The sequence below is a fragment of the Camelus bactrianus genome, chromosome 14, assembly GCF_048773025.1.
Source record: "Camelus bactrianus isolate YW-2024 breed Bactrian camel chromosome 14, ASM4877302v1, whole genome shotgun sequence".
NCBI lineage: Eukaryota > Metazoa > Chordata > Mammalia > Artiodactyla > Camelidae > Camelus > Camelus bactrianus.
The window spans coordinates 8,619,576-8,636,271 of record NC_133552.1 but is presented as its reverse complement, the minus strand read 5'-3'; the positions used below and the strand labels follow the sequence as shown (position 1 = coordinate 8,636,271).

The following is a 16,696-nucleotide window of genomic DNA, read 5'->3' as shown; positions in this document are numbered from 1 at the left end:
ATATTTTTGCCAACTGAGTTGTTTAGTTCCATTCATTGTTTTTGATTGCTATGGACTACCAACTGTAATGTTGGTGAAACATAGATAAGTCAATCCACATGTTTGGAACTACAGCAAAGTACATATAAGAAAGATTTTACCCACCCGTCCATCCATCCATTTAGCAATATTTATTGAGCACCTACTGCATACCTATCCCTGTGTTAGGGACACAACAGTGTGCAGAGTAGACTTGCTCCCTCCTCTGAACAAGCACATACTTCATGGAGAATGTAGATGAGAGAATAGGCATTTATACCCAGAGTGATAAGAACTCTGAAAGGGGTGAGCAGAGGGGTTGAGTTGACCCTTGCCTGGTCTGAGCCAGGCCAGGTGAGCTGTATACCCTGTCTAACAGGAAAGTGAAGTGCCAGCTACAAGGTATGCAGGGGATTTCTTGACCTGGGTAGGAAAGTAGGGGGAAGGAGAAACATTGTACCAAGTGTCAGGGAGGCCCCTCCTCCCCTGCTGCCTCAGAGACATGAAGTACCCTATCATTACGCACACAAAAGTCCCCTAATGGCATCAGAACTTCCTGTTTTATTAAGCTAGAGCCATTGAGGCATTAAGGGACAATTCTGGCAATAAGAATGGAAAGTTACAGGAACGTCTGTAGTGACTCATTTGTTTCCTTTTTTTCCACCTAATCTTTGAGTCATCTGGTCTCTGAGGATTGGAAAGGATATGGGGAAGTCTTAACCTGCACCCATACGCATCCCTTCATCCCACATTAATTTATTTCCTTGTGCTGCATTGATGTCTATAAATGATCAAGAAAGCAAGCCCCTGTTGAACTAGCCTCCTGTAGTCAGTCTCTAGCACCATTATTCCAAACTACCCATCTTTCCATTCCTGGCCTTTAGCCCTGATATTTTGCTGCAAATTGATGCCAGCTAGAAACAAGCTCCAAATTATTTTGTGTTGGCTTCCAGTTCTGAAAATTTTCCAAGGAATTAGCTGCAGTTCACTACTTATCAACTGCCGCCTCTACCCAAAGTAATACCTCCTCCCCTGCAGGGGCGCCAGTGAGCAGAGCCTTTCTCTCTGTGTAGATGAGTTCTGGACTCTAATCTAGTGCAGCCCTTGATGCATTTGGAAATAGAAGACAGACCTGAGAGACATGAAATCCAGTGAATTTAAGTCCCTGATTAGTAGAAATTGTTTATTAAAATATCAGTGATCTCTTAGATTTGTTTAGCAGTGGTGTACCTAACATATTATTTTCAAGATTTTCGAAGTGTACCCAACACACAATAAAGTGCACACATGTAAAGTGTACAATTTGATAAGTTTTGACATATGTATACACCTCTGAAACCATCACATAATTAAGATAATGAACACATCCATCACTCCAAAGCTTCCTTATTCCTCTTTGTTTCTCATAAAATGTGCTAAAACACAGATTTCTTTTGATAAGAAAGAAACAAAAACTCCCTAGTTTCATAAGCAGATGTAACTCTAACTGTATATTGCTATGAAGAGTACGAAGCAACATCCCACAGCGGAGTCAGTTTAGCATCATTCTAATAAGGTCAAGCTGCTGAACAGGCTGATAGAGAAGGACTATGTGACCCAGCCACAAACTGGACATCTAACACAGATAGTGAGCTATTCTGATCTGTGTTGCCTTAAAGAATGTTCCCCATCTGAATGCTTCCCAGGGCTAGATTAGAGGTTCCACTGTGTACTCCCATAACATCTTATCCTCACTCCTGGAATAACATCATAACATTGCATTGCAAAAACGATTTTTTCCTTTCCCCCACTATGATGTCAGGAACAATCTTCATTCATCACTGTATTCTAGTGCAATGCCGAACACAAAGCAGAGCTCAATGCATTCTTGTTAAAGAGAAAAATTAATGAGTCTTGCTTTTCCTGAAAGCATCTGAGCAGATGGCTTGGTATAACCCTTTTCCATGCAGGAAGGGACTCAAAGTGCATGGCTGACTAGCGACATGATATAGTAACATCATTTTTCAGTCTAAAAGCAGCATATTTCACCAATCAGGAGGGCTTGAATCACAGCCTATCAAACACTGTCATCACTGGGAAATGTTTCTGTAAGGGGGTATCTTTACTGAACCATGTCCAGTTTTCTGAAGCAAAAAAAAAAAAAAAAAAAAAACATTGGAGGAAGAACAGGAAGAAGGTGAGCTTTTTTTTCTCTTTTATAATTAATTGTAAAGAGATTCATTTGTTTGCCTACAAATTCTAAGCACTGCCTACATGGTTTTTGGAATATTTGATTTTTCTTTGAAATCATCTTAAAATAGAAAAGCATTGCTTCTGAGAGTTATGAAATCTCAAAGGTAGTTAGAAATTCATTTATCACTTTGATACAGGAAGATAAACAAGGGTATTGAGCAGAGACAGTCTATTTTGCTGCAGCAGAGTTACATTTTAGCTTTGGCTTTAGCTTTACTGAGTATTCTGTAGTAATGGAAACACTGATCTTATTCTCAACACTGCATTCCAGCATTATCATAAAATGAAAATCCCTCTTCAGCTTTTGCATTTGTTTCTAAGCATGATGAATTAAATACTCCCTGCGGTTATGCTTAATATCACAGTCTATTAGATGTTGTCCTGGCCACCATTCCGCCTACATTCCGCAACAAATAGCTATATCCTGATCTTCTGGGCTCCCCATATACCCAGTGCAAAGGCTATAACAGACTTTTCAGAGTTGCTGCGATTGTTTACATGTCTGAATAACTGCACTGGGAGATCTCTGAGGTTTTTTCCAACTCACATCAAATTTTCATAAATTTGCCTAGATAGAATCAGCTTACAAGAATACAAATTACAGCCCTAAAGCAGGAAGTAAATCCAATAGCCCCCAAATAAAAATAAAGATAGTTTCTACATTCTCCTTCCCAAGGAGAATTCGATCTAACTCGTTTGGAAATTCCATTACATTACAACTATGTATTTGAAAAATTTCCTCATATATTAATTTGTTCTTTTTAGAAACTTTACTAAAGTCTTACTTTAACCCACTTTTAAAGGATACTTATGCAAATACTCCTGCTGTTGAGAAGTCTGAATCACAGTGGAAAAGACAGGCACAAAAAACAACTGCAACGCGAACCATCTATACACGTAGAAACTCCTACAAGGGGTGTCCCAGAAGGCTGGAAGAACAAGCACAGGAAGCTTGCTGATTATGGGAAAGGTTGGGGTGGTGGCCGAGGAAATCCTCCACAGGGAGGCCATGCTTGAGCTGGAACTAACAGCTGGATAGGAATTTTCCATCAGGATATGAAGGGAAGGGGAGTCCAGGCAAAGAGCACAGCACAGGAGGTATTAGAGGGCAGAGCAGACTTTGAAAACAGGCAAAGTATGTCAGGGAGTGTTTGGAAATGAGATCAAGAAGTACCCAGGGAAGAGTCTTGTATCCCTGCTGGGTAGTTTTGAACTTGCCCCTATGCGAAGTGGATAACCAATGCAACATTTAAGCACAATTATATATAGCACAGACGTATTTTTATCTTAGAATGATCACAAACAAAAATGTAGACCAATATTTTGCAAAGAATCTTCCCAGGAACATTGGTGTATTAAGAATTCTGACTCAAAGTGATTTCTGGTCAAATAAATGTGGGGAAATGGTAAGTGAAGCATATTTAAACTATTTAAACATACTTAATCGTATACTTAAATTTCTCAAAATCTTTAACTTGCTCATCTCTGTTTTGTTTCTCCAAGAGAGGGGATAAGCAACTTTCCCCACTTATTTCACTATGGAAACTTTTGTTTTTCTCTTCACCAAATATCTCATAGGATTAGGGTTCCCAGAATACACTTTGTAAAATGCAAGTGTAGAGAACAGATTGGGGCATTACACTGAAGTCAATGAGATCATTTATGAAAATACCTCAGTAGTTCTATCAGAAGATAAACTATACTAGCAGCTGGGGCATGGAGAAAATGGAACCAACCCACGTTTAGCTATTGGAATAGCCACAATGGCCAAGGTTTGGTCTGCTGATTCATTTTGACATCTGAGATATCTCTGAGATATTAATTCTTTAAAATCATGTAACTTAACCTGATGGAACTTTTCAGAAGAGGCCAGTCTAATACTAAACTTAATGTTCCTTCCCCACCTTTTTTAACATAAGGAATTTGAGTCCCCGAGTAGATTAATTACTTGATCAGAATTGATAATCGTGATTCGTACAGTCAGCTCTCCATGGTCTTCGTGTTTGCCCTGGAGGAGAGCCAGGGTGTGAATATTTATAAACAGTGCATAATCACCAAACAAGTTATGTTTGTCTTTGGATTATATTTCTTTGCTTATATTTGAATTGAAATCCATGTGTCATTTAGGGAACAGATGATGCTTGAATAAAACTAATGAAGTCATGCTGTCAAGACTTGACTTCAAAGGAGCCAGAAAACTGTCCAGCATTTTTATCCTGCCCAGTTGAATTGCTGCCTCTTCCTCCACTGTGCTGGAAAGAAAGGGCAGTACCTTTTAGCATGGTGCTCTTTCGAACTTCAGTCTGTGAGACACATGGTTTCTTTAGTGAAAGGGGTCAAGAGATAATTATGTAGTTTGGTTTTAGTAGAGTTGTGTCATACTATGCAGTTTTCCCTTCAATAATCACTTTTAGGAAAGTTCGATGCTAAATGACTGTTCGTTATTATAGTTTTCAATGTAAATATATACTTGAAGAGCTTTCAAAATCCAGTATCAAACCACTGTTAAGGCTCTGTGACTCCACCCGAAATGACACACAGTCTTTTCTTTTGAGCACCATCTACATAAAGGGAGTAGTTTGCTTTGCTTATCTTCCTGTTCCAAAGAGCTGCTGCATTGCACAGACCCCGGCAGGCAGTGATCTCCTTACCCACTGGCCAGATGAGACTGGTCCTCGCCACAGTCAGATCAAAGGTTTGCAATGTCTTTGAAATAACTCCGCTGCGCCTTTGTTCGGGCATTTGAAATGCCTTGATGTTATAGTCTCCTGGTTGTTCTCTCCACTCTGAGTTTTGGTTTTTTTTGTTTTGTTTTGTTTTGTTTGTAGCTTTTGATTTTCCCTGACGAAAAGATTGTTTTGCACAGGATGTACTGAGTAGGATTCACCTTCATTCATTGGTGTGCTACTCATTCATTGCTAGCAGTTTCTCAAAGGTGTTAATTGGAATACTAACCACTTTCCTTGACTGTTAAAAAACGACTGAAGGTCAAAGACGGGCAACTTGCTCTATTCCATGCATTTTCCATCCTGGTAAAAATGTCTGTGACTTGCCTTTTCTCAAGAGGACTATCACTGAGACATACCTGACCCACTTAAGGAGCTGTAATCTTCACACTAAGGAACCACACTTGGTTTTTGGTTGAAAGGAAGAAAATAAGAAAGAAAGGAAGGAAGAAAAGAAGATATTGTCCATAAATTCTGAAGAAGGATTGGGATGATTTTGTACCAATTAATCAAAGGAAATATAAGAATGAAGAAGCAGAAATTAAGTTTCTTAAAACAGCCCTTATATATGAAGAAAGATGTTGCATAGTGTTGTTACTCCATAAATCTTGAGTCAATTATTTTCAGTCATCATCTGACTGAAAGAAATGAATATCTTTCCTCCTTAGGAAAAAAATCATTTTTTAAAAGCAACTATTACACTTTTCTGTTTTCAAAAAAGGCAAAAATGTTTAATCATTCTGAAATGTTTTACTTTGCTTTCTGGATGATCATAGCTGTTTCTAAAAGAGAAACTGAAGCAAATAAGTAAATATCTTCAAAATTTAGGTATAATTAAATGGATGCATTAGGAATATCACTCAGCCCCCATGTGTTAAACTTATTCAGGGGTTACTGACAAAAAGTGTACCTTTACGATTTTGAACATTATTCAAGACCTGGATCAAGTACAGCCTTTCTATGAAAATCTCTGTCAATGTCTCAATATACATAGGCAGAATTGTATATCTTCTATTTCATGCTATAATCTACCTAAGGGTACTATACATAATTAGATAAACATATAAATAATAACATTAATTATGTCTGTTGCAATACTTGGAACCACAGTCCACTGTGAGATGTTCCACAATGGCAGGAAGGAATTATTCCTACTTCTCTCTCCCTAAAACAGAGCCCAGTACATGGTGGGTTCTATATGCAATAGATCATTTGCTTTCTTAACATCCAGTGAAATAAATGATTAAATATATTCAGTGTGATAACAACTATGAAGTTATCCCTTAAACCCAGGAGCATGAAAAGTGGAGTCATCTTTCAGCTCCTAAAATACAGCACTCGCAAAAAGAAAAAAAAAAGATTCTGAAGTATTTTGCTCCCCCATTTTATCATAACGGATACAAATTCTAAGCACATCAAATGGCTACTTCTTTTCATTCCAAAGCTTTAAACTCTGAAAGTGAAACATTGCTTCCATTCTTGGTTTGCAGTAGCCTTTAACAAAGCATAGTTGTTAGAACAATAAAAAATATTTTGATAATATCAAGGTCTTATATAAATTAAAGTTATTAAACACAAGAAACTTGTAAAATTTTTCTATCTTTACATATGGAGAAACTAAGAATAATTTTCTAAAGGCAAAGACAAAGATATTATCAGGAAAAGACTTGAGAGACTAAGTATATACAGAGAAAAGCTAGATAGGTGTATTAAAAACATGGTGAAGACACCATAGACTGCACTACCTAGTATTATAGCCACGAATGTCGTATGACATTGATCACTTGAAATATAACTAGTCCAAGTCGAACTGTTGCGTAAGTATAAAGATGCATACCTTTGGAAGACTAAGTGCAAAAACGTGTAAACTATTTCATTAATAATTTTTATGCTGATTATGATGAAATAGTAATATCTTGGATATACAGGGTCAAATAAAATATATTTTTAAAACTAATTTCACCTATTTCTTTCCCATTTTTTAACGTAGCTACCAGAGAATTGAAGGTTACATATGTGGCTCACGTTTTGGTTCTACTGAATAGCCCTGCTACAAAGAATCATTTTTCTTTTCTAATTTTATTTTCAGTTTAAATTTGTCTTTAATTCAATAGATTTCAGATCCTAAGTGCATACAAACTAGGTAGTTTTAAAAATCCTCATCTCATAATATCCCCTGGATAAATCATAACAAGCACAATTTAAAATTCATTGATGAGCTTGCAGGACGTACGTAAAACACCTACCAGGAAAAAAAAAAATGAGCTGAAAGCAAATGTGTGAGAAGTAACTTTTTAACCCAGAATGTGTCTGTCCTGGGGGCAAAAGGGGAGCTTTGGAGATGACTTGGAACCAAACAAAGCCCTGGGACCACTCAAAGAGGCAAAGCTGAAGGTAAGATGTGACATGAGGTCAGGAGCATGGAGATGACTGTATTATTTAAAAAATGGGTCAAAAAAAAAAAAAATCCACTTGCCAGAAAAGAGATCCTTTAAAGAATTTTTATCCTCTCCACTATGTTTTTAAATGGAAAACAGGTATATAATAGAGAGTATTAACACATTCACTATCTGGGTCTTAAAACACACACTCTGTAAAAATTATAAATCTCTGACAAACTTCCATCAAAAAAATTGGTATGAATAAGCTATATTAGTAATTTTAAAAAGAGAACATAATTACAGATAAAGCAGGCATTACAAAATTCAAAGAGCATACGATGAATAACTTTGTGTCATTAAATCTTGAAGCTCTAATAGTCAGAGGCCTAGTATGAAATAGTTGACCAATTCTGACTCAGAGAGAAATAAAAAGCCTGAAGAATCTTATAATAATTGAATAAATTGAATCAGTAGTTTAAAATCTTCTCAGAAGAAAGATACCAGGCCCAGACAGGTGAGTTCTGTGTACTTTTCAAGGAATGGATTATTCTAGTATCTTATACATTCTTTGGGGAAATTGTAAAAAAGGGGTACTTGCCACATAATTTTATGAGGGCACAGAAGCTTGGCTCCCAAACTTGTCAAGGACAAAATGAGAAGGAAAATTTAAATACAATCTCACACATGAATATGCATGTTAAAATCCTAAACGAAATGTTAGCAAATCTAGCAATGGGCATTTTTTAAAAAATCCTTACCAAATGGGATTCAAGTTGATTTCATTTACTTGAACTTTTAGAAAAAGGCAACATATCAGTGGTTGCCAGGAACTGGAGCTGGTGAGAAGGAACCAGCTGCTATGGGTACAAAAATGTTCTAGGATAAATGAACTGTTCTAATCTTGGTTGTGGTGATGGACTCCCTGTATAAATTAAATGGGAGAGTTTTACTGTATATACATAAATTCCTTAATAAAAAGAGATAGAAAAGGAAAATTGAAGGAGCTCCCACTGGCTAAGTCTGAGAAATGGTGGCAAATTACAATTCATTGAATAAAATAAGAACCCATGAGATGATACTGCTAATGAATGAATGAGTGAATTAATGAGAGAGTGAGAAGGGAAAACTCTTTCTCATAGTATAATTCTGACTAATAAATGTTGGAGGAATGCTAGAATTTTAAACACATCATTATTTTGCAAACATCATAGTTAAAACTGATCAAGGTAGGAGTCATTAATGGATGCTAAATCTAGGGAGAAAATGTGGTGTCAAATATCTCCCCATAAAATAGTTAATAATCACAAAAGGAAAATTAATAACTGTACAGTGGAGCAACTGGACAATACCTTAATCAAATGATTAAAGTTAACATCACCAATAAGGAAAAAACAGACATTCTGTGTCTCTGGATTTAATATCCCAAGATGGACAAAATGTCATTTAGGTCACATTCCAGTGAAAAATCATGAACTATCACACAAACCCAAATCCATAGACACTCTATGAGATATCTGGCCTAATTCGTCAAAAGTGTCAAAATCATTAAAGATAAACAAAGGCTGAGAAACTGTCCCAGAATAAAGGAAAACAAAAAGATATAACTGGTTAAATGTAACTTTTCATTCTGGACTGGATCTTGTTAAGGAAAAAAAAAATGCTATTAAGTACTTTCTGGGACAACCCCTGAATTGGAGTACTGACTCCATAGTAGCAGATAAAAATACATCAAAATACATTTCTGAATTTGGTAACTGTACAACAGCTTTGTTTTTGGGAAACACAAACTGAAGCATTAAGGGGTAAAGAGGCATGACATGCAACCTACTCTCAAATTACTCAAAAGCGATAATAAAAATATTTGGGGGACAGAATTATAAACGTCTCTGAACTTCCAGCATGGACTATGCAACAGGGGGATTGCAGGAATGGATAGACAAGCCTGAACAACCTGTGTTTATTTCTCTTATGTCAAAAGGAGGACTTAACAGAAAATTAGTCATGAAAGACGTGTTCTTCAGTGCCCTCCTCATACCTTTTTCTCATTTCTGTGCTTCTTCATTTTAGGAACAAAGCTTGCTTTTCCCTTTTCACATTTTCCAAAATAGTTCTTCTCTCTTACTTTTCTTTACCATGTGGCAGTCATCCACCCCCAAATATTAAGGAGAAGGTAAGAATATCATAAAATAGCAAACAGCAACGTGTAAATTTTATTTGGCCAAGTGCTGTACATTGATTGCTTTTTTAGAACTGAAAGGCTTGTCTTCATTCTGCAAAGTCCCCAGGATGGATGAAGGCAGTGGGGGCTCAGCATACGTTGCGCTGATGGTGAAGAATAGATGAGGAAGGCTGTCGAAGGAGAAAGCTTTTGGGTTTAAGGTGTAATATTGGTCCGTTTGCGGTACACTTGTTGCAAAGCTCTTAAGAGAGCAGATTTTTTCCCTGGAAAGTAATTCCCCACAGGCTTGTAGGTCTGGGAGGGCACTGGGGCATAGTTGGAAGGGGGTTCAGAGCGTGGGTTGAGGGAGAGTGAACAGTTATGGAGACAAAGGGCTACAGTGCTAGGCAGGCAACTGGGGAAAACATGCAATGTTTACACGGGCAAATGGCTTGATTGTTACTTTGTTCACTTCCGGCTGTGTAAGTAGATCACTGTGGCAGGGATTTTGTCTGTTGTCATCTTTAATCACTTACGATAGTGGCAGTCCATTTATTTTCTGAATTTCAAGCCCTGGTGGGAATTTCCTCAGCATTCCAAGTAAAGAAAGGAGCGTTGTCATTGTTTTGTTTTATTTTTTCCTTTTAATTGAAACCTTTAAATCTTAAGAGAAGAAAACATGTCATACCGTTGTAATCTTTGTGGTGTCATTTGCACCGCTATTCTGAAAGCCTGTCAGTGTTTCCTTTGCAAATCAGGCCTTTTATAGGTTTATAGCTGTCATAAAATACCCCAGGGATGGAAATGTGCCACCTACACGATTTCTGGCTCACCTGCTGCATGGCATAATTAATATAGCTACTTTTGCTTTTATCCAATCTTCATTCTAAAAATATAAGAATATCAGACACAAACGCTTTTAGCCTGACACTTGGCACTCTATTCTGCTTTATGGAAACAGGAAGGGCAAATTCAAGTGCAGTGTGTACACCTATCACTCATCCATAGAAAAAGCAAGCAAGAGCCCCCTCCCCACCACCCAAAGGGTGACAGATTTACAAAACACTGTGTGAAAACCACCAGATCTTTCTCTTCAGGATTCCATGCACTGGAACCAAAGCCAGGCCATTCATCAAGAACAATTAATATTCTATGGGCATGTGTGATGATGCGGTTTCATTTTCTCTTCATCAGACTAAGAGAATAGTCTCATGAATCCTAAGCTCTCCTAATGTCCTCGAAAGACCTCAGGATTTCATGCCTCTGTTTGTTACCTAAAATATATATGCTTTCTTGATGGCCCAGACCATTGATAGGAGTGATTCATGATTTTAATGCCTGAAAGTATAGCAGGGGCTCTGAAAGAAAATCTATCTAACTTGGTTTTATAAGTAAGCACTAAACTCGTTAGAACTCTAGTTTCCTCATTTGTAAAATATGAATAACAATAAGGCTTTAATTTTTCTCTATTTTAATTTTAGGGTAACACCTGCACAGGATAAGGAGGGGAAAAATCAAATAGTATGTAAGGAAACAAGAAAGATGTCTCTCCTATCTGATTCCTCCTTTCACTATTTCCCACCCTCCGGACTCCAGCTACCAGGGACAGTCTCCTGTGAGTCTTTCCAGAGTGCGTCTTTGCTCCTGTGTATGTACACATGTGTGAAGACAGATACACTCATGTGCATGTATTCTTTCTGTTTATTCCAGATAATACTTACAGAATATTATAGCATTTTAATCAATAATTAAATTTTTCTAGTTATAATGATCCCTTTTCTTCTTTGTAATGTATTCTCTTCAGCCTTTATATGCTAACAAGTCCTGACTTACTTCTTTCTAAGTATATGCCAATAATCTTTTATGTGAGATAGAGTTTTTCTTTCATGAAATAAATAAATTTCTGGGACCACATATCTCAAAAATCAAAAAATTGCTGTGATCTGCGCATACAAAGGACCTTGATGAAGACTCTATAACGATGGCGAAAATGCACACGATAGTTTGTGACACTCAGAGGCAGCTCTTTTGATGATAGCTGTTCTCAATTACCAGTTTTTAAATTTTCGCATGCCAATAATTGTGCTTAATTTTTCACACGTATCAATTTAACATTTTTTCCTCTACAAGATTTTTTATTATTTTTTGTTAACTATTACGTCTTTACAACAACAATCAATTCTCTAGTTCTCTGAACACCAACTGGGTGTCCTACAATTCATTTCAATTCTGACAATAACTCCCTGGAGTTAGCACACATTCCACAGATCAAAGGCTCAGTCCCATAAGACTGACCCTACTTCAGACACCAGCTGCAAATGAGGTCTCCAGGCTACCCACACTTCTGCCCAGCTGACTACAAATTTGGGGGTTCCCATATCTTCCCCCTCCAGGTTCTATAATTCACTAGAATGACTTACATAATTCAGGAAAGCACTATACTTCTGATTACATTTTTATTACAAAGAACACAATCCCAGAGCAGCCAGATAGAAGAGACGCACGGGGCAAGGTAAGGGGGAGGGAGATGCAGAGCTTCCATATCCTCTGTGGACATGCCCCCCTCCCAGCACATCCACGTGGGCACCAGCCCAGGAGCTCTCTGAATCTCATCGCTCAAGTTGTTCAAGGGTTTTTACTAAAGTTTCATGGCACATTACATAAGCATGATGGATGAACGCATCATCCATTGGTTTATCTGGTCACCTTGCTAAACACAGGTTTAAGATGCTGCTAATTGATTTTGTCCTTTTTCTAGGTAGACTGCACATCCCATTCAATGGGGTTTTCTCCTTTTTTGCCAATATTTCTGCATATGCATTCTTTTCCTTATTTTAGTGCACTAGCAAGGACCTTCCACACAACACTGAACACTGACAATGACAACAGGCTTCCTTACCTTACTTCTGAACCTAATGGGAACACACTTACCATTTCAGCACTAAGTGTGCTATCAGTTCTGGACTTGTGGTAGTTTTTCTGGAATTAAAGAAATTTTCTTCTACACTAATATGAGAAGCAATTTGTTTTTTGAAATCATGAATAGGTATAAAATTTTGTCAAATTCCTTTTTTATCACCAATTGAAATGACTAGGCTTAATTTTTCCTCTTTTCATCTGCTAATATAATGAATTCTAATGATAAATTTCTCATGTAACTATTCTTGCAGTGCTTGACTAAAGACTTCTTGGTGTTTTAATACCTGGTTAATATTTTATCTTGACTCTTTACATGCACTTTCATAAATGAATGGCATAGAGCATTCTTGTCTGGTGCTGAACCACCTAAAATTTACAAATAATAGGTTAAAATCTCCTTCAGATATACAGATTTATACTAGTTGGCTTCTCAATTATATGCATTTAGAAATACAGAGTCACAGTTTAATAATTAAACCCAGGGTTGCAAACTCCAGTCTGTACAGAGACCAGGAAAATATACATAAAAGAAGCAACCTACTTAAGTGCCTGTGTGTACAGTAAACAAGTGGCAGCCACTCTGGCAGAGAAGATCATGAACCATCTCAGTGATCAGCCTCTATGTGGGTCCAATTGATACAGGCAGAAATTAGAGCACGGTGCTGCCAAATCTACCAGATACTTAATTCCTTTTAAGAACTTAGCTCAAACGGAACAAAAAAAAAAAAAAAAAAGAAAGAAAGAAAGAAAGAAAAAAAAGAAAAAGAAAAGAAACACTTTCTAGGCCTTGCTTTGACTTTTGAATTAGACAATAAATCTTAGAAGTAACACACACATGCACATCAGAAAGTCTCACTTATTTCTTTAGCCAACCAGAAGAAAAGAAAAAAAATAATTTCCTGGGAACTTCCCATCAATAGATCAGCAGCGAGCTTTAAAGAGGCCCCCAAAAGAGAAGTTCCTTTAAAAATAAGAGTGTAATCTAAAATGTAAGAAAGCAGAGGTGATTCTGAAAGACAGTGAGATCGCTGAAAAGTACTTGCTAATCAGATTTTTATGTAGAGTGATAAAAATGAAAATCTTGAATTGCCTCAGGATCTCATAACTAGCCCAATAAACCTAGACAGGACAGTGAGTCGTTATTTTGGGCCTCAGATGAAAACTGTAATTCTCCAGGTGAGAAGAACAAAGTTCGAAAGTAGAAAACTTCAGACATTTTTGGAAAATATAAGCAAATGCACTAAGTCAGCTGATACAAATTCCACATCCTCCATAGCAACAAAAAAAAATTGACTGCACATAATCTCTTGAGTCCTATCTTCTGCTTTTACTGTAGTTAAATGCAACCCTTGCTTCCCTTAGGTATATCTGCATGGGGGAAGGCCATCAAAGAAGTCTGGTACCAAATGCAGTAGTGAGAAAAGATAGAGGAAAGATGTCTGAGGCTTTGAACATTCACCTATATGTATATATTTACACACTGACACACACACACACACACACACACACACACACAGGGATGCCATTGGTGCTCCGAGCCTCCCAGGTCCTTTCCCATCCCCTAGAGGGCAGAATCCCAGACAGCTCATATACTCTTTTGGGAGCCATTCTGCTCTTTTTGTTGAAGTCTGGAGTGCTGCTTCCTCCATCCATCATCGTTAACTCGGCAGTGAGTCTTCAGCAGATTCTATGGCCCACTCAGCTTGCACTGGATGTTTGCTGAATAACACCTCGAGAAATGTGGCAGTAAAGGCAGAACCCTTAGCATCACATGAGCGCTGTCTGATCTGTCTCTGTACATAATGTGCCCAACCAACATTGCTGAGAGTCCTGTTCCAGTGATCTCTCAGTTTTCAGCTTGAAGTAGCATTTATCCTGACCCAACAGTTGCAAGTATATTAGTTATGATATGTGAAAACTGCAGTAACAAATAGGCCCAACAGGCAATGCCTCCAAATGACAGAAAGCTCTCATTTAGGTGATAGGTTGGGGTGGTTTAGGCTGGTTCAAGTCAGTGGGCTCAGTCTTTCAGGGCGACAGGCTGGTAATGCCTGTCATCTCTGACACATGCCTTCCAAAGTCAGCAAAAATGGGAAGAGTATGGAAGAACATGTGTGGGAGGTTTTCATGCCAGGCCTAGATACGACAGATGTCACTTCTACTCACATTCCATTCACTATAAACATAATTTGGCCAAACCAAACTGTAGGGGCAACTGGAAAATGAGTTCTAGCTGAGTACTGGGAAGGAGAGGAAACAGAGTTTGGTAATAGCTAGCACTCTCACCACAGATGGGAAGAAATATCACCTAGATCAACTGCCTCTGGGGATCCCATGGGAAAAAACAGACCCTTTTTCTCTATAGTTTTTTCCCCCCATTTCCTGTTTCAAAAACCTTCCATAGTATTCTTCCTGTATATTAAAGGACCAAATAGCTGTGTTTAAATATAAGCCACGTATTTTTCTATGCAGTTCTATTTTGTATATTAGAGCTTTTCTGGACTTAGAACCCATCTGCCTTTCTCCTGTCTCCTACATGCGATACACATGCCTGTCACAGTCAAACCAGGCGGAACACGGAAGGCACCACACACAAGCTCTCCACCCTCTAGGATGTGTAACTGAGTTTCCAGAAAAGAAGAGATTTAAAATCATAAACACACTAAAAGGAATCTAACAGTACACTATTAAATATCCTTTCACTGTAAGAACCCAAGAGGCAACACGCTATCACTGGGAAGTTCCTGATTCATTGCCTTATGCACACAGCACCACTGTGTTAGGGATGAAGAGGAGAATTCATTTTGAAGGTTGGTTACATTTTAATCAGAAAGCTAATTTATTAATTTTATAACCAGCGATTTTAGATCTTGAAAAAAACCTCATGCCTAGAAAGCTTGGCAGTGTGCTGCTTTATTTCTTGTGCGTCCTCTTGGTTTCCCTTTCTGCATATTGATTGGATGAGTAAAATAACTCTTTAAATTGTATTTCCTTTTCCCTTCTGTCTTCCTTCATAAAATAATGAAATCAAAGGTGAGAATTACCATCTTCAGAGAAAAGCCCTTGATGATTGCAGGGAAATGTGACTCACTAACAACTATTTAATCAAAGCGTTACACAATCCATCTGTAGCTTTAAAAGAGCTTCCTTCCACGTTTTGCTGTATTGAAATGCAGTACGAAACTCTGCATTAAGCCGCAAATTCTCCAAATTCAATAAAAGGAAATGTAAAAAGAAATTTTCTTCAAATGCCTGCAGCTGGCCATATGCCCTAATCACATACGGGCCTCAAAATTGTTTTCTACTGACAATAATAGGATCCATAAAGAGTATTGCTGTGGAGTGATTTGGGAGCCCGTGGAGCATCGTGACCCTCACCTCCGCCGAGCTGCGCGCGCCTGGACTGGAATACAGAAAGGCGGCCGGAGGCCGGGCACCCACCTGCGGCCGGCTCTGAGCTGTGGTGGCAGGTTGCTCAATTCTCTCCGAGGAGCAGAGGACAGCTGATTAGCTGCTGACCCTCTGCCCTCGGAGGGCAACCTCACACAGCATAGATGGCGGCACAATTATTGCAATAATTCAGCAAAGTAGGAGTTTCACAAAAAGGTCGATGGAGCTGCTGCTGGGTGCTGGGCCTTTACTGGGCTGTCCCACGTGACCGTGCCAGCGCCTGTGGGAGTGAGCACTGGGGGGGCCAGCCAGAGCTGTAGGGAGACAGGCAGCTGGGATGGCGGGCCCAGGGAGGCTCCCCCAGTCAGTCACCCGGTGGATCTAGACTCCTGCCTGGCTGTGGAAAGCACTCCAGAGCAAGTTGGCCATGAGTGTGTCCCAGGTCTAGTGGACTCCGAGTGATGGGTGGGTAAGCACTCACAAGAGGCAGCTCCTGAGGTGGAGAACACGGACCATGAGATGGAAAGATCCAGGTTTGTAACATAGATTTGCCTTTTTACACATCCTCCCTTTGCAGGATGCTGGAAAAATCTCCCTGAGCCCCATTCCTTCATCTGTGAAGGGAGAATTACAACACGCACTATTCAGGGCTGCCACGTGGAGTGACTGAGATGTCTCTGAAAGGGCTTTGAACAGAGCCAAGTGTTATAAACATTGTTGAATGACATTAAAGAATATAAAAGAAATTCTAAACAGAGATCCTTACATGAGGGCCCTATTTCTTTAGGAAGAATTGCACATTCATCAAGCAATTTAGGGAAAATGAGCAAGCAGACAAAAAAGGCAAAAGTACTTGATAATGACACGGATGC

General features: G+C 38.5%; 1 long non-coding RNA gene across 4 annotated transcripts in view; it reads right to left on the bottom strand.

The window, feature by feature from the left end:
- Window positions 1–3,175, bottom strand: part of LOC123615799 (uncharacterized) — a 212,715-nt gene extending 209,540 nt beyond the window's left edge. For 2 of the 4 annotated variants that reach the window (XR_012511656.1, XR_012511654.1), the window contains exon 1: window positions 3,046–3,175. This is a non-coding gene — a long non-coding RNA (uncharacterized LOC123615799). Of the gene's footprint in view, window positions 1–3,035 lie in introns of all 4 variants that reach the window. The other 2 variants (XR_012511657.1, XR_012511655.1) reach the window with 1 other exon arrangement.
- Between the last annotated feature and the right edge of the window lie 13,521 nt (window positions 3,176–16,696).